This window comes from Diadema setosum, chromosome 13 (genome assembly GCF_964275005.1).
Source record: "Diadema setosum chromosome 13, eeDiaSeto1, whole genome shotgun sequence".
Taxonomy (NCBI): Eukaryota; Metazoa; Echinodermata; class Echinoidea; order Diadematoida; family Diadematidae; genus Diadema; species Diadema setosum.
The window spans coordinates 5,143,706-5,164,350 of record NC_092697.1 but is presented as its reverse complement, the minus strand read 5'-3'; the positions used below and the strand labels follow the sequence as shown (position 1 = coordinate 5,164,350).

General features: G+C 37.3%; 1 pseudogene; it reads right to left on the bottom strand.

The window, feature by feature from the left end:
- Window positions 1–12,344: 12,344 nt before the first annotated feature.
- On the bottom strand, window positions 12,345–13,106 carry LOC140236700 (uncharacterized; annotated as a pseudogene).
- Between the last annotated feature and the right edge of the window lie 7,539 nt (window positions 13,107–20,645).

The following is a 20,645-nucleotide window of genomic DNA, read 5'->3' as shown; positions in this document are numbered from 1 at the left end:
ATGCATGATTACTGCAGCTTATTGTCTCAGTTACCACACACTTAAGTTACAGAGGAAATGGAGCAAAATCATCTGAGATAAAGGTGCTTAAACGTTGTCAAGTTAATGCACATAAAAAAAAAAATCACCTCCCATAGAGATAACACGTAAACTTGTCTGATTTTGAGTCTTTACCTTTAATAACAATTTGAAGTATGATGGTAAGTCTTCTTGAACCAAGAGTGTGGAACGCAAGCTTCTACGTGAAAGATGAATCATGACGATCACCCGTGACCGACACATCTTCAAAGGGATCAGTTATTAGAAGTGGAAGCCCTCGTGCCAAGCATATTGTCTCAGCAATTCCAAAGCAATGATACCCTTACATTTATGCATACCATAATTTCCCTCTGAAATCAATGGTAGGTATATTCATGTACAATTGCTTGCCTTGTCCATAAACTTTGCTTTACAAACTTTCAGTGAAACGTGTCATAACATAATTCTGTAACTCCATTAGCAGGGATTGACTTCATAAAGAAAGATTATATCAAATTGAACGCTTAGCGCGTATAACTAAGGGGGATTTTAGCCTGATGCTCTGTTCTTCACTGCTCAGATACCAACAACACTCATTACCTACGGCTACGTATAGAGAAACAGCCATGACGAAAATAAGTTATTCCTTTTCTTTGGCAGATAGACACACAACCTCTTTAAACCACACTATAATTGACATGGAGGGACATGAAAAAGTTCATTACTACTACTGAACAGTGATGCCTTCTACTCATGTGGCACAAGATACCTCTATAGCAACATAAAACCTGTCTACAACTCCGTTATTGCGTCAAACAATAACATCCTGGAATTTCAAAGAGATGAGCGAGACGCCATACACCTGGCCTAGAGTTAATTCATTCAGTTGCCATTCCTGCTCCAGTTGAGTTATGCAAATTATTTTCCGACCTGTCTTGTGACAATATAACAGGAACAAACGTAGAGAAAAGGAAAGGGAAAAGGAAAGGTGGCAAGCGGGGCACTGTACCAAGGGCAATTTAAACAATACGTATGATAAATGAAGCAAATCCAACCTAGAGCCTCCGACAAAAAAAAAAGAGGAACTTGAGCGACTGTGTGTCGTGGGGTAGTATAATTGATAAGATAATACGATAAATGACATCGATCGGAATAAAGCTGAACTGCCAAAAGAAACACAAAGAAAGAGAGAGAAAAAAATGATAGCGTCCTGCGGGTCTCGAACATCTCGTCCTAAGGTAGTGCATACTGACCATGCAGCGCGCTAAGTGACTATAAAGCCACACGGCTGTACCGAAGATTGGATGTGAAATTTATCTTTAATCTTTATATATATATATATATATATATATATATTTATCTTAAATATTTATACCATATACAACATGAAAAAGTTCATTACTACTACTAAACAGTGATGCTTTCCATTCATGTGGCACAAGATACCTCTATAACAACATATAACCTGTCTACAACTTCGTTATTGGGTCAAACAATAACAACCTGGAATTTCAAAGAGATGAGCGAGACGCCATACACCTGGACTAGAGTTAATCAATTCAGCTCCCATTCCTGCAAGTTATTTAAACATACATGTTCCTACCTATCCTGTTACAGTATAACAATAACCGATGAAGAGAAAAGGAAAGAGCAAACGAAAGGTGGCAAGCGGGACACTGTAACAAGGGGCAATTTACAACATTAAGTGTGACAAAATTAATGAAGCAAACCCAATCTCCAAACTCCAATACAAAACAAGGGAAATAGAGCAGCCGTGTTCACGGGTTACGTACACTTGATAAAGTAATACGATAAATGACATCGGAGTAAAGCTGAACTGCCGAAAAAAAAAAACAGAAAAAAAGAAAGAACGGATAAAAGTCCTGCGGGAGTCGAACCTCTCGCCTTCCGGTATGGCGTTATGAACAACCAGCGCGCTAACCGATTATGCCACATGGCTGTCCTGAAGATCGAGTGCGAAACTTAAATCTAAATACTATCGTGACAGTGTTGACTTGTGATGGCGCTATTCAACTTCCCACAAGTGGCAGCGTGGATTCGATCAATATACAGTTGCAAAGAAAAATTGGGAATCGTTCCGTACAGATTGCATTCTCATTTTCAGTTTTAAATTGCAAAATTGTCAACCTGATGAGGAGATTTGAAAACATAAAATGCATGATTACTAAAGCTTGTTGTCTCAGCTACAACATATTTATGTTTCAGAGGAAATGGAGTAAAATCAGATGAGGTAAAGGTGCTTAAACGTTGTCAAGTCAATGCATGGTTTAAAAAAAAATCACCTCCCATAGACATAACACGTAAACTTGTCTGATTTTGAGTCTTTACCTTTAATCACAATTTCTAGTATGATGACGTCATCATATTTCAAAACCATCACATGGTCTTGAAAGGCAAATGTTCAAAGTGCAACATATCTGAATTTGGGGTAATATTGAGCTTAAACAACAGAGATACGAGCAAATGAATGTCAGAAACAGTACCTCAAAAAAATCAATTCCACTTTTTTGATTTAAAATGACGATATGATGACGTCATCGCGTATTCCTGGCAATACTGATACTTGGAATGTTACTTACAATTCATATACTTTTGTAATATGCAATAGAAATATAGGGTCAACGGACGATTTAAAGAGCTATGGCGAAATAAACAAAGACATGTTTTTTCACTATATTTGCAGAAAGACGCGCACGCGGAATCTCAACTTTGACGCCAGTGCATTCCTTTGTTATAGGTCGTAATCGATCGGAAATCAATGGATATTATTACTCAAAGTATCAGGAATCCAAATCAGTCAAAAAAATTGCATTTTCATGTTGCTTACGGGCTCTGCGCGCGAAATTGCGCGGACGGACGCGCACGCGAGAAAATGTTTGAAACGCTTAAAATTGTCTGAAACTTCGAGATTTCCCATTGGGAAGTCGTTTTGAGCCTTTTAAAATTTTGACGCGCGCTTACGCGCGCGTAATGATGACCTGTGTAACTAGCGTTAAAAAGTAAGATAGAGCGTGACCTGAACTTCACGTCCACCGAAAATGATACAGAAATGACATCTAGTTATGAAGTTATGATCGATCATGTGACAAGGTCCGAAAATCACAAAATGGCGCCTAGATGACGTCATAGATATGTTACTGTCATGAAAACCTTATTGTGGCTAGATTTTGTCATGAGACATGTTCCCTGAAAATGTCATGTTATTTCGTAATGTCATTCTTGAGATATTGACGACACAAAATTGTCCAGAAAGAAAGAAGAATAAAAAAAAATAAAGAGAGATTTTGACAATCACAATAGGTGATACGCTGATAGCGTATCACCTAAATATACTGTTACCATGGCAACGCATCGTTCAACAGGAAGAAAGATTAACTTTGCACATCTACATACCACAGCTTTCACATGTGCCCAACTTCGAGCCATATGCTCAAAGACTGAGTGAGTTAACTGAATCCACAATATTTTTTGTATTCCTTATAGTGAAAAAATGCTGTTACCACGGCAAAGCATCGTTCAACAATGACGAAAGAATAAGTCTGCACATCTATGTACCATAGTGGTCACATGTGCCAAAATTCAAGCTAAATGCTCTAAGACTGAGGGAGTAAGCTGAATTCACATCATTTTCAAATGCTTTTGCTGAAAAAAAAATGCTGTTACCATGGCGAGGCATTGTTTAACAATTACAAAAGATTAAGCTTTGCACATCTACGTACTATCGGATTACATGCACCAAATTTCAAGCCATATGCTCAAAGACTGAGGGAGTTAACTGACTCGCAATATTTTTGTATTCTTTTTAGGGAAAAAATGTTGCCATGGCAACGTATTGTTAAACATCGACATACTGTATACAAAATACAAAATATTTTTGTATGCCATGTTGCCATGGCAACAGATTCATTCACAAAGAAAAACAGGTGTCTTACACAACTACATATTACATTGATCATATATAAAAATTTCAAATGAATTGCTATAAAACTGAGAAAAGTTCGATCCACAACATTTGTAAGATTTCTATAAAAAAAAATGTCGTTGCCATGGCAACGTATTATGCAATAATAACGAATAAGATGTCTTGCACACCTTCCTTTAATATGCCAAATTCGGAGTTAAATGCTCGAATAAATAGAGAGTAGTTCGATCCAATTTATTAAAATAAAAATATGCTGTTGCCATGGCAATGCATTATGCGATACTAACCACAAAGGTGTCTTGCACAATCATGTACCTTTGATCGTAGCCACACATACTAAATTTTGGGTCAATTGCTCAAAAAAATGAGAGAGTAGTTCCATCATCCACAACATTTTGCAACGGACTGACCGACCGAACGATCACCCGACCTCGGGAGTGTGCCCTATATCCCCCCATACACACTATGTGTGGGTGGGGGTATGAAAATGATTGTCCTAGTCCTGACGTGATTACACCAATATCCCTATTAATTTCCTTCAATTGATATATTCGTTCTTCTTATCTCTTTGCCCACTTCTTGTCGCTCTCTTCCACACTCTACAGGTAGGTATCTTTCACTGGAGATGAGATAATTTTTCCCTCTGTTTATATCTTCCTTTCTGTTATTGAAGAGTTGCGAGTCATTTCTTCCTCTATAGATAGGTACACTCTCATGTATAATACGCGGAAGAATCCAAGCTCATAATTTTTTATGGTCATTACACGCCGCGCCGTTTCAATGCGCATTTTGAAGTATATACTTAGGGCCCCAACAGAGGAACAGCCTTTGGTCAAAATGACAATCCGGTTGAAATGATTAAATGGATGACACGTAAATGAATCGATGAAAGAATGAATGAGTGATTGGCTGAATACATTTATGAACAGATTTGTATCCCAAAGGTGAACGATGGAAGACAGGACACTGATCATTTTATTTTTACAGGTGCTTTTCGTCGGGCCAGTTCCCGCAGACTTGACATGGCGGGGAATTTGTTCGTGTACGCGCGTGACACTGAACAGCCATCAGCGTCGACTCCTATCGCCCTAATGGAACTGGCCGCTTCGACGTCGAACGCTGCGGAAACTCCGGCATCGATAGCAGTAAACGACTTTCCTGCTTTTCTGGCGAAGAAAAGGGGTCCTAGCTTTTTCTCCGACGAATTCAATGTATGTCCTTTCCATCGAAGGAAGACGACATTTCATATGTTTTAGATGATGTTATCGTCATATCAGACATAGGATGATTCGTTAAAATGCATTATATTATATTATGTTAACTTATGTTTTGTTATATTATATCATATATCTTGTTATTTGAATAACGTACTATAATCATCACTATTATTTGAAATATCATTATTGTATGATCATGACTTTTTGTCAAAATGAATGAACAAAATTCACAAAAATAGGTGAAACGCGTAAGAGAACCCAAATATTTTGAAGTGTTTTCTCAAGTAAAGCCCCCCCCCCCCAAAAAAAAAAGACTTCCCCTTACTATGGAACCATAAACAACTGATCTGTGCGTGACATATGTCAAAGATTGTAGAAACAAAAGTTTCTTTTCGTCTTTGGCACAAAATTGAGATGAAATATTTCACTTAAAGAAGTGCAGTTTATAGCAGTCCGTTTCCGTCCGTTTCCACAGCTTAGTCCTCTTTGCGAAAAATAACGGAATTCAAGAAATACAATACCTATATTCGAATGCGCGAAGCGAAATACGAATACTTTGTATGAGATGAGTTGTTCTATGAGCGGCAATCGAATCGCTGTACTTCCGCACCAGAACTGTAGTACTCGATTCGTACGCTGAGCTGAAATTCATTAAGAAACTAACAAAAAAACAAAAAAAAAAACACGCAAGGCAAAAAAAAAAAAAAAAAAATGTATTGCATTCATAGTAAGCCGGGTAAAAGTCGAAGATTATTGGAGAAAGCCTTCTATTTTTAATATTCTGTGGTAGTACATTCACACCTTTCCTAAAATCCATCATTTTATTTGTGAGGATGATCTTATAATCTGAAAGCAGAATATGATATTATAAGCTAAAATCTAAAATTGATACAAAATTGATTCAACAACGTACATGCATGGTTCTCTTCGTGGGGCCTTGTCACAAGTAAAAATACCATTTTCTCGACGTAACATGCGACACTATGAACAAATATCTCAGCACAAGCGAACAGGCTCTATCCAGCCCTTCACAGCTAGTCCAAGGGTATGTTGCAGTTTATTCAATTTATTCCCGGGACAAAGTTATGTAAACAAAGTCGTTTAGTATATTTGGATCTGACAGTCGAAGTACTTGGAAACAGGTAAATAGAACACTTGTTTAAAAAGATAATGATACTATCTTACGTCGCTATATACATATTCAAATGATTCACTTATTTTTCGCTAAAAACGACAGAGCTGCGGAGTCAAATAATTACACGTAGTCAGTTTAAAATCAAAGAAGGAACTACATGTCTCAGCACAAGTGAACGGGCTCTATTTAGCCATTCACAGACAGTCCTATGATATGTTGCAGTTGCATTTTTTTTTATTTTATTTCTTCGTTCCTGTTTCATTAAATATAACACATTGTAAATGGGGAAAGTTAATACAATTTATTCCCGGGACAACGTTATCTGAACACATATCTGAGAATAACCGAACGTGCTCTAGCCACCCCTTCACAGCTAGTCCTATGGTATGTTGCAGTCGCATTTGTTATTTGATTCTTTGTTCCTGCTTCAGGACATATAACACATTGGAAATGGGTAAAGTTCAAACAATTTATTCCCGGGACAAAGTTATCTGAACAAAGAGGTTTAGTATATTTGAATTAACAGTCGAAGTACTTGGAAACAGGTAAATAGAACACTTGTTTAAAATGATAATGAAAACTATCATATGTCGCTTTTTTATTTCAATGATTCACTTATTTATCGCTAAAAACGACAGAGCTGCGGGGTCAAATAATTACAAGTAGTCAGTTTAAAATCAAAGAAGGAACTACATATCTCAGCACAAGCGAACGGGCTCTATCCAGCCATTCACAGCTAGTCCTTGACCTTTGGTATGTCGCAGTCGCATTTTTCTTTTTTTTTTTTTGTAATTTGATTTCTCTGTTCCTGTTTCATGAAATATAACACATCGGAAATGGGGAAAGTTAAAACAATTTATTCCCGGGACAAAGTTATCTAAACACAAATCTCAGCACAACCGAACGTGCTCTATCCAGCCCTTCACAGCTAGTCCTATAATATGTGTGTGCGTGTGTGTGTGATTTGATGTCTTTGTTGATGTTTCATGAAATATAACGCATGGGAAATGGGGAAAGTTAAAACAATCTATTTCCGGGACAAAGTTATCTGAACAAAGTCGTTTAGTATATTTAAATCTAACAGTGGAAGTACTTGGAAATAGGTAAATAGAACACTTGTTTTTTATGATAATGAAAACTATCATATGTCGCTTTATATATTCAAATGATTCAGTTATTTTTCGCCAAAAACGACAGAGCTGCGGAATCAAATAATTACACGTAGTCAGTTTGAAATCAAAGAAGGAATCTCCCTATCAATGACGACAAATTAAAGGCATTATCTACCATTTGCAGAAGAAACAAAAACTCAGCTTTAGTGCTTCAAAATAGTTTAGAATGAGAGTTACGGATAGGAACAACCAGTGAAGAAATTCAAATTAGTACAATTAACGTTAAATATTGTTAAATATGCAAAATATGAACAACAGTTTTAATGAATATGTTTCTGGACTAAACCGTCTACATTTATGGTTGTTTGAGAAAATAGTGATAAGCTTTTATTGCAAATTTTACAATGTACGATGTTTTGTCACAGTGATACAACTGACCTACAAATATTCATAAAATGTGATATCTCGAACATATTTTATATCACTGCACCCAAAGGTAAACCCCGTACCTTTAACGCACGAAGGACTCCTTGTGCAGTTATTTAACTGACATTAAAGCCACTGTTACCATTGGGAACAGTAATTAAAAAAGATGTTAGAGTAATCAATTGAGTTATAGCACAAAACACACTACCATTTATGAGGAGATATCAGTTATTTCCTGAATAAACCATAACTGTAGACAGTTTATTCTAGGACGATTTTAAAATAACTGTTGTTCACATTTTGTATATTTAACAATATTTAACATTGATTGTACTGATTAATCTTTTTAAATTGGTTGTTCCATTCTTAACTTACATTTTGGAAGTATTTTGTTTTTTTCATCTGCAAATGGTAAATCCTGGCTTTTAGATACTTACTATACCGGGTGTCCCAAAAAAAGCGGAACGGTGGATTTTCAGTACCTTGCGTTCTAAAAGTGATATTTTTTGACATCATTTGAAAGAGCATCTTCCACAAGAGACAATGATACCAAAATCATTAAATTTGGTTCAGTACTTTTTATTCTACGCCAATTTCTGTAAATGCCGTCTTTTTCAAATTTCGCCGGATTTTTGCGACGTATGAGATAATAATTTGGGTGCGACACGCGTTCCATACGGTGCATTGTGTAAGCTCGTTGATCCATGTCAACAAAAGATACAGCTTTCACATTGAGCGCGCGCACACACACACACACACACACACACACTGTTTTTTCTTGGCCCGCGCCCAATGATTGCGAAAGCTGTATATAACTACCTCCTTGTCATCGTTGATTCTTTCGTTGTTTTTGTTGTTTTTTAAGCGTTTTTCCTTCAGAAAAAAGCCAGAGAAAATGAGGATTATGGTGGAGACAGTGACATGATGACCGAAATTATTTTTAAAACACTTGCATCCGAAAGACCTCTTTTTACACTGGCTTTTGTATGTCATGTACATGTTTTCCTGCCAACATGGTTCCAGGAGCAATTTATTCCCGCGTTATGGAATCTGACATGTCCTTTTGAAATTGACACTGACATTCTTTATTTTCGTGTTTGTGCATGGCGATATCCGTCCCCCCCCCCCCGCCCTTCATTCCTGTAACAAAATGTTCCAGTGCGGTGTTCTGTACTAGGGGATTATCATGTAATTTTAGATTAATCTTCCATTATTTGTTCACTTTCACTATCTTCGTCATGTTAAATCTGCTATTTTCCCGTCATTTAATGTAAGCTCTTGTTCTCTTTAATACATTCTCATCACTTTTGACATTTGTTTTTCATATTCTGCTATTATATATTACTATTCTTTTTTCTCCTCCTTTCCATGGTATTCCATTTCTCTTCTTCTCCCTCACTCATCTCATTCTTTACATTTCATTTCTCCACTGCTCCAGAACCTGCCTGACCCAGATATATACCCTCATGATGTTGCTTCAAAAACGGTCAACTGTGCTAAGAACAGATATCCAAACATTCTGCCATGTAAGTTTGTTTCGAAAATGTAGTTTGTTTTCCTCAAAGTAACATGAAGACCCTTTTATTCAACGAGACATTTTTTTTTTCCGGAAGGGACGGGAATAGGGCCTGTATTTCCCCATTGGTCTCTTGAATTCGCCTCCCCCACTCTTTTCTTATCTGCTTTTGTAACAAACGAGAGCATGAATCAAATGAAGTCATTTGGTTTCACAACTAAACACTCGTTGTGAATCGTGTCTAACATGTGAACTCTTCCACGAATTCATAATGGTTGAATGTTACTTTTTTTACCAGAACACATGATTTTTAATTTGTATAATAGGTCAATTGATATCTTCTTTATTTATTCTTTTTAAGCACGAAAGCAAATCAAAATATTGCTTGATGAGCATTTCAATGCGAGTGAGAGTGACTATCTTCCTGTAGTTGCACTGGAGACGATGAAAGAAATAATATTGACATCAATCCACATGACATGGCTTGTGTTTGAAAACTTGCGCAATTTCTGTCACGCGATTTTTCTCTTCTAATCGCCTTTGTTTGTCTCAATAACAGATGATTCATCAAGAGTTCAGCTCGACTTCGTTAAAGACGACCCACACTCGGACTACTACAATGCTTCTTATATATCGGTAAACGTCATGATTTCTTTTCCTTCGAATAATAGAACCCATTCCAACTATACGGGCATCAAAATGCCATACCATGTGTTTTCACGAGGAGATATCCTTTCGTCAGAACTACTCATGCATATACCGAAACTAGTAAACAAAGTCCATTATGTTCTACTTAGTCGCTGAACTAAATATGGCATACATCTTTTACATAAATTTGTAAGTTGTTGTTTGAAATGATCTAATTTAAAGTGTGCAGACTCATGTGCACTACTTCCAGATAAATGTGCAACAATAATTCACACAAGCAGACACGCCTACCTGTATATAATTGTAGATATCCCTGCTGGAAACACAATACGAACGCATTGCTAACACAGTGTGAAATATCTTCACATTGTTGAATTCCAGCGTTTTGTCATTCTGACCCAAATTCTGAATCAGCTACACACAGTGCGGAACGGAGCATTACTTTGTGAAGACTTTGGAAAAGAAGAAAACACACACACACACACACACACACACACCATTGTGTAAATTCATTTTCGCACTATAATAAAGTGTTTTCATATAGCCGATTGTGGAAACACATTGCAGACACACTGTGGTACAGTGTGGTCTTTCCAGCAGGGTGTATGTGCAGAGGGAAGTAGCTGAGGTAGAGAAATATCCGCGAGTAGCTTTGCCAGGTCAGTGACCTCTGCTTTGTCCATGACAATTTGAATACTATAATGCCACAATTTGTACGAAATATACAGTATGCATTTGCTTGTCTTGCGTAGTGTTCGCTTTTCATGTGGATTTATTATTCTTTCATGCAGATAGTGGCATTTCATGCAAAAAACACAAAAGAAATCAAAAGGAAATGAATATGTCAGAAAATTGAATAACTTTTCAATATCGTGACAAAGAAATAGATTTTGGTATCTCTTTGGTTGTGTTTAAACAGAGTTTTGATCGAGATCATGTGTACATCGCATCACAAGGTACGTCTTTTCTAGATCTGTTTGGTCTTAGGGTTTGTTAGCTCACCTACGATTATTTAGTAATGAAATAACACTAGTTATCACCTGATGTTTGTAGAAAGTAATACCTTCTGCTACCCTGAACATTTAGTAGTAGATTGAATGTTCAGGTATAAATGAAGCAGATTTACCCGTTCGTTCACAGTTTAACAAAAGTTACTTTCTGCACATTTAGGTAATGTAGAGGTAACATGTGCCAAATTTGAAGCCAAAATGCTCTAAAACTGGGAGAGTTAGGAGAATCGAAGTGTTTGTATGATTTTCATTCAAAATACACTGTTACCATGTCAACACATTATTAAAAATGATGAAATATGAAGTTTGCATATCTCTGTACTATGGTGGTCGCATGTGCCAACTTTCAAGCTAAATGCTCAAGGACTGAGGGAGTTACCCAAATCCACAATATTTGTGTATGATTTTCATTCAAATTATGCTGTTACGATGGAAGCGCATTGATCAATAATAGCAAAAAGATTAAGTTTGCGCGTCTAAGTACATAGTGGTGAGGCGTGCCAAATTTCAAGGTAAATGCTCTAAGACTGAGGGAGTTACTTGAATCAACGCTATTTAGTATGTTTTTTTAGTAAAAACAAAACATTGTTATTTATATGTTTTTGATGAAACTTTCACCTGTCTTCTGAGGTTTTTAAATCACTCCAACAATATAGTTTTTTTTTCTTTATCTTATCGTATTCCTCAACAAAAATACTTTCAACGGCTTCTTTGCAAATATCTAAATCTGTTCTTCTTTTAAATTTGTTATTGTTTTGAATACAAATTCCAGCTTCTCCTCTCTTTCCCTGCCGAGCATTACCAACAAAAGTATACTGTGAAAGAGAAATAAACTCTTCTTCACCATCTCTCAACCATGTTACATTTACTCCTATAATTTACATGGGCATATCTAACATTTCTACATATTCACAAAAGTTATCTAAATTGCGTTTTAATCTACAATTGAAATGAAACAAAGATAATATATTTGGATAAAAAATGCTGGGAGTATAACAAGCATTATGACTATCCACCTCACCATCAAATTCAGATGTATGTGCGTCATATTTTTGAATGCTTCCGTTACAAAGAACACAACTGTTACAATTCAATAGATCATAATTTAATATTTTGATATAATTTGGCCTGTTACACAAACACAAGAAGTCGAAATTTGATATTTAAACCAAGATAGACATAAACAAAAACAAAAAAAAAGGAAACCTTTAGTTCAATATGAAAGGTAAGTTGTACAGCAAGTGACGATCCAAAAAAACAGGACATAAGATGAGTGTTTCTGAATCACATTCCAATATTTGTGTGTTGGGGTTACTGATTTACAGTTTTTGCAAGTCAGTAATTGAATGTATCCTCTTTTTCACAGTGCCGCCATTCGTCGCTTTGAAAAGCACAAGGATCCTTCCGTCCGTTGACCAAGCATCGATTACATTGCTGTTCGTTTTGACTAACTCATTTGCTTTTTTGTAGCAGATTCCTGTTTGTTGCTGTCAGGTCCTCCTCAATGCCAATATGCTTCCCTCTCAGTCGCTTCCTGTTCCTGATGACAAGATGCCGAACACGGTAGGTAGCAAACTTGACGAAGATAGGTCTGGGGGTTTCGTCTTCTCTCCTCTTTGGACATGACGTGGAGCACCAATGCGATGGGACCTGTCGATGTCCTCGGGCTTCAGCTCCACATGCAGCTCTTTGCTCGCTAGATCGAGCATCACTTCATCAGTGTCTTCATGATCAGACTCAGGAATGCCGTACAACCGCAAGCAGTTCCAGCGCGAGTATTGTTCTGCATCGTTCAAGCTGCGCTGCAGATTCGCGATTTCGTCATTGTTGCGTTCATGTTATTTATGCATCGAAGATGTGATGGTGGCTTTTGTCTTGAGCTCATTCTCCAGGTCCATAACTCTACAATCTGTCTGTTCGACTTGGTCGCTGCAACTCCTTTGTGACAGCATCGACAAGAGCTGACTTGAACAAGTCACTGACTTGCTGGCTGCTGAAAAAGTATCTCACTTCTTCACACATCTGATCACCAATCCACCGGATAGTTGGAAGCATATGTTTTTCTTTCCTGTAGGAGGCATGATTCAAGTCAGCAGATACAGATGAAAAGAACTTGATAGAGGAGTCTGCTTTTGAGCGACCAGTCCACAAAGCTGACTGCTAAGAGGATTGCACTTGACGGTGGTAGCGATGGAGTTGAACAATTGATCCTTGTCACAGAAGGTTGCACAAACACAATATAAGCCTATGGGTCACAAGCATTGCTAGTATGGCTGAAGGTAGGTCAGGTGTCAATGTACTAACACCAAAATGTGCCTTGGGACTGTGAAAAGCTCTTTGAAGTATTGAAGCAAATCAGTGTTTCAGAAATACACTCAAAATCCATCAATCACGAAATGTCCTGGTGTGACATACATCCAAAGGTGTTCTAAACCATTAAAGGTAGGGGATACCTTTCACAGACCTCCCAAAATGCAGCAAAACATTAAATATGAACCTCAGGGGACTTGTTTAGGCCACTGCTGAGAAATTTGGAAGTCAACAGTTATCTACAATTTGAATAATGCACAAAACTCAACTACTCAGTAGTTCTGTGTGTCAGCCACACTTTATAAGCCTTTTTGTTGCAGTCTTCTGTATTTTTTATCTATAAACACAAATCTAAAAGTATAAGAGCTGATGTAATAACATATAGAGTGTGTGGCAAGAATGTATATAGAAATGTTTGTAAGTTATGATGAACTTTCTTCACAAAATATACATGATGGACACACATGCAGTGCATGGGTCTGTAAAGGTAGCCTAATAATGTACTGGAATTTACGGTGAGCCCCGAAAAAAATTCAATTCAAAATCTAACGGTCAATAAAAATGTACTAAATGATACCTTCCACTTTCAATACTTTATGGGAGTTTCTAAAATGATACTCTCTTCAACATACCACTGTATTTATACAACTCTTCATTTGAGGCATGCAAATGGGATTCCCTACCTTTAAAGAGACATCATCAGCTGGGTATCCCTGTTCAGATGTTACAAACTGCATTTCCAAGAGTAGATTTTGACAGCTCCTCACAGCTCCTCACAGCTCCTCAGAGATCTTCAGCTCCTCTTTCCAGTTATCATCATGAGCATCGTTCTCTTTGTCGACATCATTATCATCATCATAACCTTGGGTGTGTCAATTTTGTGCAGGTCCCAACAAAGCTTCGCTGGACGATTTCTGGAGAATGGTGTGGCAAAAGAGGGTCCGGGTGATTGTAATGCTGACAAACCTCCAGGAAGGAATGAGGGTAACACCAACAAGCAAACAAACAAACACGTAAAAGACCCCTATGTGTCCGACGCCAAAATGGAAGGGGAAGCTGGTGGTCATGCAAAAATAGTATCCCCTTTTCTATCAGGTTCAACGAGCCTTGTTAAAGCTTATGCCCTTCATACAATGTTAAAGGACATTCGTAGTTATATACACATATGTATATATATTTGATCCTGTCCGTTTTTTATTTGCCCCGGGGCACATCACTTCACTTACACTTACTTAAACAAAAACAAAAACAAAAAACTGTATGCAAAGGGATGTACATATATGATGTAACAGTATGCTTTTAATCATACATGAAGAGCTCGTTTCCAAAAGGTACTACATCCATTAATCCCAGTTGTGAGAAAAACACAATAAGTACCTTTTTTTATTATCATGGTTAGCAATGTCAGCTTGGAATGATACTTTCACTGATTGTTCTCCGGTATGATACAATAGTATAAGACCACTCTGAAACTAAGTCCACGGGGTTATTCATTTATAATCGATCATTAAGCTTTTATATTCAGTTGGATGTAGGACCTTTTGGAACGGAAACGGGATGTAGGCCTAGTTCTTTTAGGACAGAAATATCCCAGACTGTAAATTAGAATGCTTCATTTCGATCTGTTAGTCTCCAGAGAAGATTAAATACAATTTCTCATCTTTTTAAAGATGCGTTGTTGTTAGTTGTTGGTCTTATCAATGCTTATACTTTTCTCTTCTTTTTTTTTTAGTCAAGGGGTGGGGAGGGGGAAAGTGAGAAAGCAAGGGGGTATGAATTGGCACTGCCCCCTCCCGCAGTTGGTGGCCAAAAGACAAAGTGTGGATCTCCCCGCCACCCGAGCTGATTTTCTGGGCTGGCTGGCGAGCGGTAATCATAGATCCAAGCAAATTGCCTGCGTTTTGTGATATTGTCATATTTTGTATTGCTTGTCTGTGTCTAGATGATGAGTGAAATAACATAGGTTCTTCCGCTCAATTTCGTCAGATTTGCATTCGATCTAACGATGCTACCATTCAAGGTCGAGAGAACTTGAATGATCACCAAGATCAACATTCAAAAACTTAACTACTTCGTTCAGTTTGATCTTCATCCAGTTACGAAGGCATAGGGTCCAAAATGTGAATGTGGATCCAAGAAATTATGAGAAATGATCACTCCGTAAATATAGGTCATAATGAAGAGATGTTCAAGTTCAAGCGAGTTATGACACCCTTCTACTCTAATGGTCCATTTTATTCTTTAATCATTCATACTCTATTCTGATGAATTTTGAGAGAATTTCAATTTAAGGCCGCGAAGTGGTCATTCAATTTTGCGCTAGCTGAATAGACGTTTTCAACTTTTCATTCAATAATTCGAATGCAAATCTGATGAAATTGGGTGAGAAAACTTAATGTTTAATGTCGATAGGACTCTGTTTGCGTACAGTCATTGTCTTTCTTGATGCAAATTATGATCCACAGCATTTGTATGGCGCCATATATCTGTCATAGAAACATTCAAAGGCGCAGACTCCTCCAAGACAGTTAGCAATTAAATGTCTGGTGAAAAATGTGAGTCTTGAGCGAGGCTTTGAAATTAATGAAAATAGGGAATAAATAAAATAATGAATACATGCATAAGTCATTGTAAGTAAAGTAGGTCCATTTTTATCGTTGGCTGAGAACCAGAAGGGCTTCAGCATAGTTTTGGGATGTATTGAGTTATTGGTATCATGTTGTAGAGCTCCACCTCCTTTATATTATGGTTGCAATGGTTGGAATGTTAAAATTTAAGACCACATGAGTGCTATTTTACCCTATATTTGGAACGATGCTTTTAAATCTACCGACTTATGATTAAACAAAATGAAAATTGATTGCTTCGTTTTTATTTACACTTAAATCTTCGAACGCAATAGCGCCCTTCTGGTTCTCAGCTGACGATATTTACTGTAAGCTAAAACAAGTAAAACTGCCAAGGAAATATAGTTATTCACATATTGCGGTACTACGTGAATTTCCCGAATTTTAAGCAGTTCGATTAAAGTGATTAAAAATTCGTTCAAATATCGAACACACTGCCTGCAATGTTGTTGTAGTGCTGTTGTTTTTTTCATCATGTTATGTCCCGAATTCATTAACAACATGTGTTCTCTTCAAACAGGTCAAATGCATCCAGTATTGGCCGGATGAGAAAAATCAGGGCAGAGCGTATGGTGCCATAAATGTTACACTTCTTTCAGCGGAAAACATCACAGATTGGGTGAAACGAACCATGGTCCTCAAAAAAGTAAGCATATCAAGAATATCAACACGAGAAATAAATCTCTACGATGTGACACAGTGTTATCAAGCTGTCACTGGCGCGACGTGGGTCAAACCTTAGAAAAATCATCGATCGAATGGTCACTATTGCTATGCCGCATGATTTCACACGAGTTGTAAGATGAGATGCTGTATGCAACGTGGCAAAGCCAAAATAAAAGGATTGTCTCATCTTTTACCGAATGTGAAGACTTACAACATTGCAAGGACAGAGATCATTCAATATTTGTTGTATATAACACTTCGCACGGTAAACGTTCGAGGTGTCTTGGCCATTAACCAAGCTTAACTATAACAATTTTCTCATCGCACGGCAAGGTCATATAGTGTGCGTTCGGATGCGCTCGAACGCTCCTAAAGTGTACCGTACCGAACCGAAACGAGCCAAAAGTGGACCACTTCCAAAAAAAGGACCAAAAGCGTACCAAAAGTTCGCATGCGAAGTAGTTTAAGCGCGCCAGGTGAATGACCCTTTTGCTACAAAATGCGCGACCCCCTCTAAAAAATAACTCATGAGGTACGCTTTCTCAACAGAGCGCTCGAACGCTCCTAATCTGGCACAGTTCGGTTCGGTTCGCTTTGGTTCGCTTTGGTTCGCTTTTGAGCGCTCGAACGCATCCTAAGTTACAGGGAAACTGCTGTATAGAGTTTAATGAAGAGGATATCGGAGTAATCTACATAAGCACGATCGAAAGCAGAACGTGCGATAGTACTTATGTTCATCACTCTATCGTTCAAAACACTGCCCACCCATCATCCACTCATTTTAACAGCCTTCACCTTACTAGGTCACATAATGAAACCACAAAATATACTCAATCCAATATTTTGGGATATAGCCTGCCGAGCTACTAGCACGAAGAGCTGGCCTTTATTAAGAGAAATCTCTAATTATCAAGAGCAACATAATAAAAATAATTGCATATATATATGTATATAATTATGTCTTGACATAATTCATATCGATATGCATATCGATCTTCTGACACGGATCCCGATTTCTTTAGAAATCGATATAACAAGATATAACAGGACTAATTAACGAAATAGCCCAGGGTGAAAAAACCAGAGATAAAACTTAATAAGCGCAAAACTCTGGAAAAACCCTATGGCTATGGCTGAGACCAAAGTCGTAAGCATATTTTCTCGGTAGAAAAAGTTCGTGTCGCTGATGATGTCAATTAAGTTGGTATTGGTTGTGATTATGAACCAGCATATCACAGACAAGGCGTGATTACGATTCTCTACAAAATCGATATCTATCATAAACGATCAAGACCAGACTTGTGTATCATGGCTATCATGGCGCCGGCTGTTATCTGAACCGGCGTATATGCAATTTTCGCATAAGAATGACATTCCGAGATAATCGCCTGTGAAGTTTACCCATATTTTCGATCATGATTGCTACACTTTTTTGTCTGGCATTTGCAATTATTTTTTCAATACGTAAGAGTTTTATTCTTACTCTAACGCGTGATTTATTCGTCGAATTGTATTTTCATGAATTATCCGAGAAATCGCAAGAAATCTACATTTGTGGTTTTTTTTTCGGTTTGCAAAGACCGTTTTCATTTATGACGGTTCGTGGACCACGCGCACTCTGTTTGCGGTCATCCGAACCGTCGTATATTGGAGAAGACGGCGCATCGCTGTGTTTTAACACGCGCGCCTATGGGAAAATATAATTATTAACAAAATGAAATGACATGGCTCTATAAAAGTGATAATTACACAAAAATTGCATCGTTAGAAACTAAAAATTTCACTCGAAGATTTTGTAGTGATCCCTGAGGTCACTCTAAAACTAGTGAAAATGAAAGTTTTCACTCAAAATTCACTCCGATTTCACTCTAAATTCACTCTTTTTTGTATTCACTCCTTTAAGAGTGAATATTTTCACTCGATTTTTTTTTTTAGAGAGTACACTTTCTTTCCCGACTATTCGTGTTTACTACCTTTCCTAAATCAAAAATAATACCAAGCCAATTCTACTCTGACTGACAGTTCACTTACAGTTCATTTCCTTGTTTCGTTATCATAAACAAATTAAATACATCAAAGTCAGTGAGAGATTACAATCAAATATTAAGGCACGGCATATCAAATATAGAGAATGCACAATACTTTTATTTTGTAGGACATGACATAGGAAATATAGAATTTTGAATCTCCGTATCCCTCCGTGACAGATCAACATCACTCGCTAACACGAGTGTAAATGAGATATCGTCTACTCGCATTTCTAGGCCCATGCCAGACAAGTGTTTACAATATTAAGTTGTTACAGCGGTACAGTGATTTGATGAGAAATCTGAAATATATTCTCTTTTTTTTTCACTTCATTAAAAAGCAGAAGTTTTTAAGACTTTGCAAAACTTTGCGTACCGGTAATAAACAAGACTTAAGAAATTTTGTTTTCATTACTCTGTCTACTTAGCAATCGTAAACAAAATTGCTATTCTGTGAAGACAAATAATAATAACTCGATAACTTTTAACTTCACGTCTGCCTTAATTGAAACTTGTATTGCCCTTTATATCAGAGGCTTGTCTGATATTTCACCGTCAACTTGAAATGAGAGTGGGATTTTTCTTTAAAGATTTTTTTTCATACAATATCTTCCCTCGTGTATCATTTGATACTTATTGAGAAAAAAAAAAGCCGAGCTTAAAATCCTTATGTGGTTATACACGTGTATATTCTTTTCAATGCACATTTCATTGATATATCAAGTAAAATAGCTGGGCAAAATACACAGAATTTCGACTCCTTAATTTTGGATCTGTCGTGCAATAAAATACAATGAAATGACAAAGTGAAATGAAACAATGGGTTTCATTGTCAAGCTATTGAAGCTATCTAAACTAAAACTGTCAGCCTAACTTCATACGCACATGCGTTCTCAAACCCTTCATCCGTAAGGGTCGCATCCCCAGAAGGGTGTGTCAGTACCACTACAGGGCGTGGCCAGACAAGGATATACCCAGGCATTCCGCCTCGCTCCTCAAGTTTCTCAGACAGGTGCGCGCCGAGTATGACGGTGGCAGCGGATCTCCTCTTCTCGTACACTGCAGGTGAAACTCGCGCCTCTATTTTCTTCAGATCTATAGTCCTCTCCATTCTATGATTACTTCATAAACTTCTTTAACCAACGTGTCTTAATTCATTCTAAAGGACATAATTTGTAATTTTTTTTTACATTCTGTATGAAAGAATGCATGTTTTTGTGTGATTGTTGGAAAAATATCCATAAATCAAAGCGTATGAACCGAATTCATATCAAAATCTTTATAACTTTCTTGTGAGTCTTATCTTTCAACCTTGAAGGAATGTATGCATCCGTTCTTTCATTTATATTTACCGTTGCGAAAAAAGTATGAACTTTTTATGTGATTAACTTCTGTATTTTTTTTTTTTTTTGGGGGGGGGGGATGGGAACAGAGACCATAACTTCTTCTTTCATGAAACTCGGGCCAGCTTTATGATGAGTTTGTTTATGGACACGGATATATTTTATTATAAAGATGTGCCTGCCTAAAGTTCTCTTTGTTTCTCTTTGCTGCTACACGGTCATCAAGGCGTTTCTTTAAACGTAAGATGCATGCTCTCTGAAAAAACAAAAACAAAAAAAAAGTCACAGATATTGTGAAAAGTGAAGTGATAGATTATGCATTTCATATCTTGGCATGCACCTACTGAAAGAATTGTACATTATCTTCACAAAAACATTCTGCAGAACTGTCTTTTGATTAGTTGTAAATGGTTAAAGTTAGCACTTTTTCAGGTATTTTGATCCCTCTCCTCCTCATTTTCATTGATGTCGTTGTCTTTCAGTGACGGTGTTGGTCGAACAGCAGTTGCGATCGCAATCGATAGTATTCTCGCACACGCCAGACGCACTCAGAAGGTGGAGGTATACAAATGCGTGAAATCGATGCGAGAGCGTCGACCGTATATGGTTCAAACTCTTGTGAGTATTGAAGACACATCGTTTCTTGA